Source organism: Sceloporus occidentalis, unplaced genomic scaffold (genome assembly GCF_023333645.1).
Source record: "Sceloporus occidentalis isolate IW3139 unplaced genomic scaffold, rSceOcc1.0.p SCAF_32, whole genome shotgun sequence".
Classification (NCBI taxonomy): Eukaryota; Metazoa; Chordata; class Lepidosauria; order Squamata; family Phrynosomatidae; genus Sceloporus; species Sceloporus occidentalis.
Genome location: NW_028317012.1, coordinates 1,612,637 through 1,622,416, shown reverse-complemented (window position 1 = coordinate 1,622,416; position 9,780 = coordinate 1,612,637).

Here is a 9,780-nt window from a genome sequence, read left to right as displayed (position 1 = left end):
GAAGCGAAGGGGGTTAGAAGCACTATACAGTTACCTACAGGAGCAAAGCAGGTTTGAACCAGAAACCAGTCACAGTTTAAGCGATACACCTAACCGTTACGCCACACCACAACATGGTGTTGGCCGCCCACCTGCTCTACATTTACTCATACGGACCCCCTCTAAAAACATAAGAAGAACATGCAGACGCGCTACACACGTAGATCCAGCTTTCATGGAGTTTGGAACCAAAATACTTTTATATGGTTAGCAATGCATACGATGTCTGCCTGCTCCACATATAATCATATGCACCAAGTATAAAATGATACAAATACACAGATCCACTATAACGATTAGACTTGGGCACCAGGGAGCTCTTCGTGTTCGTCTTCAGGGGGGAAAAAATCTTCGTAAGGCTAGGTTTCCACTTGGGTTTTTGTCCTGCGTTTTTTTCTTGATGAAAAACGCCAGGAAAAACGCCAAGAAAACTGCCACTGCATTTACCTGCGTTTTGGCGTTTTTTCTGGAGTTTTTTCTGGCGTTTAAGCCTTTCTGTGGAAATTGCTTTTTTTGACCTTAGGCAGTTTTTCCAGCCTTTACAAGTTAGAAGTTTCACCCAGCTAAAAGGGATTAGGATAAATGGCGAGTATCTGCCCCCTCCTGATGTCATTTACTTGGTAGACCCTTTTGTCTCTTTTCTGTGGTTTGTAAGGCATGCTTTATTTCGAATGTCTGCTCCTCTGGGAAGATTGGCCCCAAATGATGGTGCAAATTGTTTGCTGTTGCTTTTGGCACGCAGGATCCAGTTGATGCGTCGGGTATGTTTGTTTGTAATGGCACGTTTGTTCCAAATGGTGTAAAATTCAATATGAACCAGTCCAGGACTTTGTTTTGTGTGAAACTGTTTGTTTTCAGCCTATTTCTCGTAGGACACACAGATACTGGGTCCATCCTCTGCATTGTAACTGTGGAAAAAACGCCATAAAAAACGCAAAGGCAATAAACCCACATGGCTTTTTCATGGCGTTTTTTCTCTCCCATAGACTTCTATTGGAGAAAAACGCCAAGATTTCCTTGAAAAAACGCCAGAGTGTGAACATGCTGCGATTTTGAAAAACTGCCACAGAGCCCAAAAAAGCAGAAAAACGCCAAAGAGGACTGAAAAAACGCCAAACAGAAAAACGCCAAGTGGAAATGGCATTTTGCGATTTCCTATTGAAGAACAGCTAACATCTGGCTGCAGCGTTTTTTCACTAAAAAACGCCAGGTGGCGCTATTGGCGTTTTTATGGGCGTTTTTAGAAAAAAAAAACCAAGTGGAAACCTAGCCTAACCCCTGCTACGCAGCCGGGAGAAAACAAAGATGAAACGAGCACGAAGAATGTCCACGAATATTCGCCCGAAAAGAAGACAGGAACGGGCGAATATTCGCGGACATTCTTCGTGCTCGTTTCATCTTCGTTTTCTCCCGGCTGCGTAGCAGGGGTTAATACGGGGTTAAGAACACATCGGAGCCGCAGCAGCAGATGCGTTCGCGCCGTGAAGGTACGTGTGTGCGACTCTATTGGTCGCCGGAAGGGAGCTGGTCTGGCATCAACAAATGAATTATTTAATTTTATTTTAAAGTTATATTTATTGTTTACTTTATTATATTTATTTAAAGTTGTAGTGCTACCCTACCCAGCTATACCTACCTACGTGCACTAGTATACCTAGTTTAGCTAAATTTGATGGGACAGAACTGGAAAAAAGCAGGACTGTCCACAAAAATGTTGGGTGCGTTGGCAGGTATGCGAATGGAAAAATGTGGGACAAGAACTAAAAAATAGCTTAGGGTTAATGTACGGTTATGTTTAAGATTATTAGCAGTGCACTGTTTTGGTTAAAGATGTATTATGTCTAAATAAGAAGCTTGCATTAGTTCTCTAGTTACCCTTTATACCCCCGCGTGACTCCAATTAACGTCTGATCACCGCACCCCTATCAAAGCTTTAACGAATCCATTTAACGAATTGAATGACAGCTGACCTCAATCAAAGTTTGGTTCCGCCCCCTGTTTGAAGGTTAAGCTTAGAATGTTCAGGCTCCCCGTGCAGACGATTACTCTGGCTCTGCTGCCCCACACAAACGTAAGGAAAACATCTTGTAACAAACAACTACCGATAGTTTAATTAGAGATTGCTTATGTGCAAGTGCAAACAAGTACAGTAATATATTAAACACTGGTAACAGTGCAATGTCTGTAACAAAACTTGGGCCTTCCACACTCCCTAGCATGCAATCACTCCCTCTGCTCACACAACTCAAAATAAAATATTTGCCACACTGGCTGAGTGAAGACTGTGAGAGTTAATGCAGTCTTCCCTCGTTCTGACCATACTGTAACGTTGGGAGGTCCTCTCCCCCATAATCATCCCCAGAGTCCCTTTGTCCCCTCATTCACTAAGCTGCACCTCTCTCCTTTTTCCTCCCTCCTTACAGTACAGGGATAGCTCAAATAAACATTGCGGTGTTGGTGTGTGTGCATGTGTTTGAGTGGCTGTGTAAGTCAGGAATCATGGAAAGTATAAAACAGTCGATAAGACACCTGACTTTTATGCCACTATGTAAAAATATTTGCTCTAAAAATATAAGACAAAATACTTTTGTGAGCTGTGTATGGGTTAGAGTGGCTGTGTTCATATTTACACAACCACACGGTACAAGAACCCTTAGGTATGGAACCAGAAGCCTTGTCCTTTGTAGGCATCGCTCCTAACCACAACGCCACAACGCTGTTATGCGCTTTGTCTCCCCATTTGGCGTATAAAGCCTGCCTGTTCCTGAGGAGATGTGCGTAGGGGCGGCAGGCGAGTGTAATATATCTGTGGGGTGGAGATCTTTCCAACTACCTGGTGGCGCAAAGGTTAGGTGTATATCCTCTGATACAGAAGGTTACTGGTTCGTTCCTCCAGCTTGACTTATGTAAATATATATAAGTTTTAGAACGAGTGCATGTGAGTATAAGAGGACTACGGAAAGCTTAAATTCTTGGCCATGCGGGTGGCACAATGGTCAGGTGTCTTATGCACCATACAAAAGGTTGCTGGTTCAATTCCCATGAGCCCCAACAGTAGTGGTGTCTGTGGTGTCTGTGGTGTCTGTGGTGTCTGTGGTGTCTGTGGTGGGGGGGGGGTCAGCATTAGGTTGAGTGTATGAGTCAGTGTGGTTGTGTATGAATATGTTTCTGTTTGTGTGTGTCAGGACTCATGGCAAATGAATCATGAGATAAGGCACCTGTTTTTATGCCGTTATCTAAAGATATTTTGTGCTGAAAAAAAAAAATAATTGGTGCATACAGCTAATTATATATTTACACAGCAGCTTTTTTTTTTTTTCAAACACAACCAGGTGGAATCACACCAACAACCTTGAGCATCATAGGCAGCCCACTTAACCATCACACCACAAGGTTCTTACAAATGGCCCTGCTCCCCGTGGATATATAATGCCTGCCTGTGCCTGGATCACGGAGCCGGTATATAAATGTGAAACAGAAATGTTTGTGTGACTGCCGTGTGGCGTAATGGTAAGCAATCAACCTTCCCTCCAAAGCGTTGCTGCTTCTAATCCAAGCGCATCGAAAAGCTTTATTAGTAAGAGATATGTCCTTTTTTTTATTTATATTACAAAAAACCTTGCATTTAATAAATGGATTGCAAAAAGCCGGGTGAATTTGTGATTAGGAAGTAAAGTTCATATTCTGGAAATATAACAGATGGTAGACGTTGCTTACAGTCAGGATGTGTAGTAAGAGTTAATGAGCACCCAAACTCGACTGGCTCCTTTAGTAAAGTTTCCGAGAGAGCGCAAGGGTCCCTTCTGGCTGCCTGTGTTAAACATAGAAAGTGACGGCAGATAAGAAGCATTCGGCCCATCCAGTCTGCCCAACCTCTGAGTCCTTTCCTTAGTATCTGGCCTCATCCTATATCTAGCTTAGCCCTATGCCTATTCCATGCTTGCTTAAATGTCTTCACTGTATTAACATCTACCACTTCTCCTGTATGGTGATTGCATGCATCCACTACCCTTTCTGTAAAGTAGTATTTCCTGATGGGCCCATTGATGTATGGTGAATAGTACACGATGGCAGGATGCTCATGCTATTGGAACAGCACAAAATATATACGTAGAGAAGCATGTTTCCTTGTATAACATTTTGGATGATTTAAAATTTACAATACAAGGCAGAAACTCTTCCTGCTACCAACGCCTCTTGTTATACAACCCAGCACCCTGCTTGCTTTTTGCAACGCTTTATGGCATTGTCTGCTTACCTTTAAGTCATCAGTAATTATTACTCTAAATCCCTCTCGTCTGCTGTCACCGGCAGAACAGCATTCCCAATGCTATAGTTTGCCTCATTATTTCTACATCCCAAGTGCATTCGTCCATAAAAGATAAACTCAAATTCACCTACTCTGAAGACTTAGATATACGCGCAGCCGCTATAATAATATATATTTACCAGGAATAGAATCACCATTACGCCACAAGACAACTAGACTTTTTGCTGTTTTGCCATGAAACAAGCTATATCTACATATATTTTGCTATATTTTGTACTGTTTACCTCTCCATGGACATAAGATGTCTGCCTGCTCCTGACTCACTCCTGTACCTCATTTCCTCAATCAAAAGTCTATTTAAAGCGGGCGTTTCTCCAGCCTTCTAGCCAGAACTTTGTGTTTCTTGGTGCTGTGTGTTGGTCCTGTGGTGGAGCTGATGCTCTGGTCTTGAGCTTGGAGATTGACCGGCAAAGGTTTGTGAATTCTGTGATTTTGAAATGAATGCAGCCCTCTTGATCTACCCCCCAGAAGCAGAGATCGTTTCTTTCAGTCACAGAGTGTCTCACATAGTCAGGGTATGCATAGTTTTTTGGTACACGTTTATTTGCCTGTGTGTTACCTAATGCTGTGAAAGTAATTTCTTTGTTTTACATAAGTTTTTCAGTAGTTTGGTTACTTTAAATGGTTAACTTCATACTTTTAGATGCTCTTTCGCAGTATACAGGAGCTCTCAAGGGCCATAATCCTGTTAGAAGTGGTTTTCTATATATATTTTATTTGAAATGTGTTTGTCGAATATACTTTGAAAATGCAGGGTTTGCCCCCTATTAACACAAGCGGGCCCTCCTCACCTGTGTTTTAAGTCAAATTATGTTACATACGGCTTATATATTATATATAAATATTGGGGCTGGAACTTGCCATGTGCAGCAAAAAATGGCCTCATGAAGTTTTGGGCTGGTCTCCAATTGTTTCCATGGTTTGTTTTAATCGCCGGCCCCTAACAATGTTTTACTACAAATTGAGGACAAAGAGCCAAATTGTTTTACTGAGTAAGGCATGAACAGGGGGGGTCACGTGGGTGGGCCGAGTGAGCCGTGTGAGCCGTGTAATGTTACAATGAAATAAATCCTGTATCCTTATTGGGCCCTCGTAAGGAAAAGGCACCTGGGAATCAGCGTAGCTAAATGGACAGGGAGCATGTATGTGTGTGGGTTAGTGCATGCTCAGGGCATGTCCGTGTTTTGATTGGGGTATGTTAATTGAGGGGTGGGAGACCCTAGGTGATATAAGGTGCCCTCTGGGTGACCCCGGTCACTGTCATTTTTTACAGACACGGCCAACAGTCTTACCTGCTTACCACCCTCCCTATTTCTTGTGTACTAACTTTCTTTTGTCACAGCTGGCGGTTTGTGTGTCCTTGCCGGTCTGGTTTTGGTAAGTGATGGAATTTGGATGCTGGTGTAATGGAAGGCTCACTCCTCCCCTGACCTCTGGTGTTTATTGGACGTGCCCACCAAGCTTGTTGGACGGCTGGTGGTTAGCATTGGTGGTGGGACAGCGAAAGGTAGCTGTCAATTTTGTTTGGACGAGGGGGGGAGGTGAGTACCTGTGGTCTGGATTGTGCAGTGAGAGAGGCCGGCAAGGACGGGGTTAATTCGGTTCCTGTGTTATGTTTTGACTATGTTACGGTAATGTTATGTATATTTGTATTTATCGGTTATTGGATATTCTTATTGGCTTATGGTGTTTTGGGCCAACAGTGTTTTATGGTTTTATAATAAAATTGTGCTGTGGCCTGCTTTATCCAATTTCGGTCTCCGTGTCGTTATTTGGTGGGTTAAACTGGTATTGGGTTTACAATGCACGGTACACACGACTTACATACATGGAATCCCAGTCCTGGGTGGAGCTCGTTAAATGGAGCTCGTTAAATCTTTGATAGGGGTGCGGTGATCAGACGTTAATTGGAGTCACGCGGGGGTATAAAGGGTAACTAGAGAACTAATGCAAGCTTCTTGTCCCGGCTCTAGGTTTGCAGACCTGTTCGCTGCTGTTCTGGACATCTTCAGACTCGGCGGACTCGGTCCTAAGGTGAGCGAGGGGATACCACGGGTTAGACTGTAAGCTCTTTGGTCCGCTTTCTCTCCTTTATTTCTGCAGCTTCTCCAGATCAAACCATTGTTGCGTTGGGTGCACAATCCTCAATGTTATCACCGCAAGTCTCTGCCAAAAGCATAGGATGTCTTTCCCAATCATCGCTCTTTCACTGCAGATCATCGGCGGCCGTGTAAGAGTAGAGTTTAGAGAGAGTCACAAACTTTGGCCCCCACCGTCTCATCTCCTCCTCGTACTCCACGTCCCCTCGGCTCCGGACAACGCCAGCGTGCTGAGGCTGCCCGCCGGGGAGCCGTCTCCTTCCACGTGATAGACCTTTAAGCTGTCGCATGAAAGTGCTTGCTGGATGTAGGCAGCTTCTTGGAACGCGTCGTAGAAGTATCGGCCGAAATCTCCGCTGGTAAAAGAACGGCTCCGCTCCGACGCGGGGAACTTTGACGGCTCCTTCAGGCTGACAGACGTCTCGGAATCGCAGCTTAAGGGACCGTTTCCTGCAGAAAGCGTGCGCGGCGCTGCTCCGATCACACAGCTGGAGCTCTGTCGCGTTGAATGCGTCCTGCAGAGAACATTCACTCGAATTAAAACGGATTGGTTCGTTCGTCTCAGCAAGTTGCCAAACGAGCATTCAGCCAATTTAACCCGTCCTGCACCAAATCTGTGCTTGCCTACCCCCCCCCATAAATGTATTTTGAGTGTGATTAGGTAATTAAAACATTCCATCTCGTTACACAAGGCAATTATCCCTTTAACTGTTCAGCTGTGTATGAAGCGGCTTAAGGCGTATGGAGTACGGATTGTATCAGAATTCCAGGATCAGCAGCAGCTCCCACCCGTTATCGGCCTGTAATTGCCCATGGTTGTTAAGTTGCTGAGTGGACCAAAGTCTTAAACTTGCTACAAACTACATATAAAAAATATAACATTGTATCCCACAAACTCTTTACTCACGGGGTCTTCGTTGCCGCCGCCTTCTTCGTTGTAATGGAAGATGGTTTTTCTGGTGTCCTCAAGGTCCTGGCTATGCCCGGATCTGTGATAAACTCCTTGGTTTATGGTCTTCCTCCTCTTGCAGCGAGACCACAACAATGATCCTCCTGAAGCATGCAAGGTACTGAATATTTTTTAGATTTTAATGCTTTTTCTTGATCCATCATGAATAACAGGGTTGCTACCAATCTTAACTTGCCCTGATCCACCCTTGGTAGGACTTCCAGCGCTGTATAAACCAATGCCCTTGGGTTAATGAATTACCGATCCCCATAAAGGTGGTGCTGAGCCTCCCTCCCGGGTTACATGGGAGGTAATGAGGGAGACGGTGTGTTAAATTTACCTATGATCGTCAGGAGGCAAATCAAGATGCTATAAAGAGTGCTGAATCAGAGTTCGGGGCTGAAGACGTGACATCCGCTCCCGACGTACCCCTCTGCGCAGAGGCAGGTGAATTTGGCTGGCGAGCGTGGCACGTGCCGTGTTTGCAGGGGTGGCTGGCACATACCGTGTAGACGCAGTGAGCTTCTGTGCTGTTCTCTGTAAGCAGGTATCCTGGGGGGCACCTGTGGAGTTACAGGGAGAGAAGGGGTTAAATCTACCATAACAGCGGAAGATCAGCTACATTTTAAGCCAGTAAAACGAAATCATGTAAAGTGTTTCAAAATGTTTCTTCCTCTTTCATACAGGACAACTATTCTCATTATCCCTGGACACATGGGACTGGTTTAACAATCGAGTGGAGTGAATGCGTTGTACGGAGTGCAGCTTAACTGGGAATGCTTAGAAAGCACAAGGTAAGACCCCAAAGCTCTAATCTCTTCTGAAGTCTTGTGACCACAGCACGCGTTGGGTGATACCTGCATTCGTGGTTCATCCATAGATCAATGCAGACAAAGCCGCGGCTGCAGGGGCTGCTGCTACAGACGTCTTAGACGCAGTCTTCGGTCACTCCTTCCCGGCTTATAACTGACACCGGCGAGGCCGTCGTGTTCTCCATGGGCAGGCGGTAGCCGTTCAGTCTTGCGTTCTTTATGCATCCTGATTACACAGAAGGAATTGGAGATCAGAGCATGATGGGACAGTGAGAATTCAGGATCGTATGGTGTATTCCAGGTAATGACGGGCAGGGAGAGTCTTTATACCCCATGGATTTACAGACGGCTTCTAATCTTACATTCACTAGAATTGCTTTCAATTTTATTGAAGCCCATTGTAGTGAAAGCGTAAACGCTTATCTTATTGGTAACTATTGTTTTCCTGAAAAGAAAGGAAGTGTTGAAGAGTCATGACATAGTTTTTATGCATGTTTAATATTATCTGCAGTAGTAAAGCCCCACACCACGTGTTACTGTGACCCGTGTCTGATATGCATGCCATTCTCTGCAGGTTTTGGGAGCCGGATGCCGTTCTGCAGCTCGGAGGTGTTAAGCAGTCATCTCCTCGTTCCCACAATCTCCTTCCGCACAAACCCTTTAAAGGCTGTCTCCGCAACGTCGTTCTTAATAAGCAGGTAATGACTTTCTATCACGCAGAGTATCGCTTACCTCTTACTGCAGACGGCTGCTCTGTAGTGGACGTGGGAGCTGCGGATGGACCAGTGAACTGGATCAGCTTCGGTACTTTGGGGGACGTGGTATAACCAGGCGGGTTAGCAGGATAGTCACGGCTGGTATCACGTAGGACAGAGGTTGGTAATGATTCCTATAAGACACGAATAAATTAGAAAGTTTTGATTAGTAATGTGTATTATTACCAATATTCACTAACATACAACTCGCAGATATGCAGCCAAACTGTGTGAGGAGCCGGGTCAATAGACATTCTAAGGGTAACAAAGGGTAACTGAACCGTAAGAACGTAACGGGTAGGTCCGTATCAAAGCTTTCCACCGAGTTATCTGAGCTACTTTGTGCTGACCTGCAGAATATCTAATAATTTTCTTGATGCAGTGTGTGTTTCCTTTAACACAGGTGTATGATCTAGCAGCCCCACTGGAGGCCGTTAATAGCTCCCCAGGCTGTGCGAGGAAGGGTACAGCTTGCTCATCACCCGCACCCTGCGACTCTCCTTGCGTCAGTGACCCCTGGACCCCCAGCTGTGATTGCCCACCCGCTCACCAGGACTGCGGAAAAGGTACAGGCTTGGCTTACACCGATGCGCTCACGGGTAATAACTCTACAAGAACAATAAAGAGACAAACCTGAATTAATGGTTCCACCACCTTGCTGTTATCAGAATGTCTCCCACTATAAAGTGTGTTTTATATTAAGCCATTTAGAAGAAGTGCTATTTTTCATGCCAATATTTGTTATATTAAAGAGACTCACCTGAACCGGGACATCTTTGTGCATGCCCAGAGTATA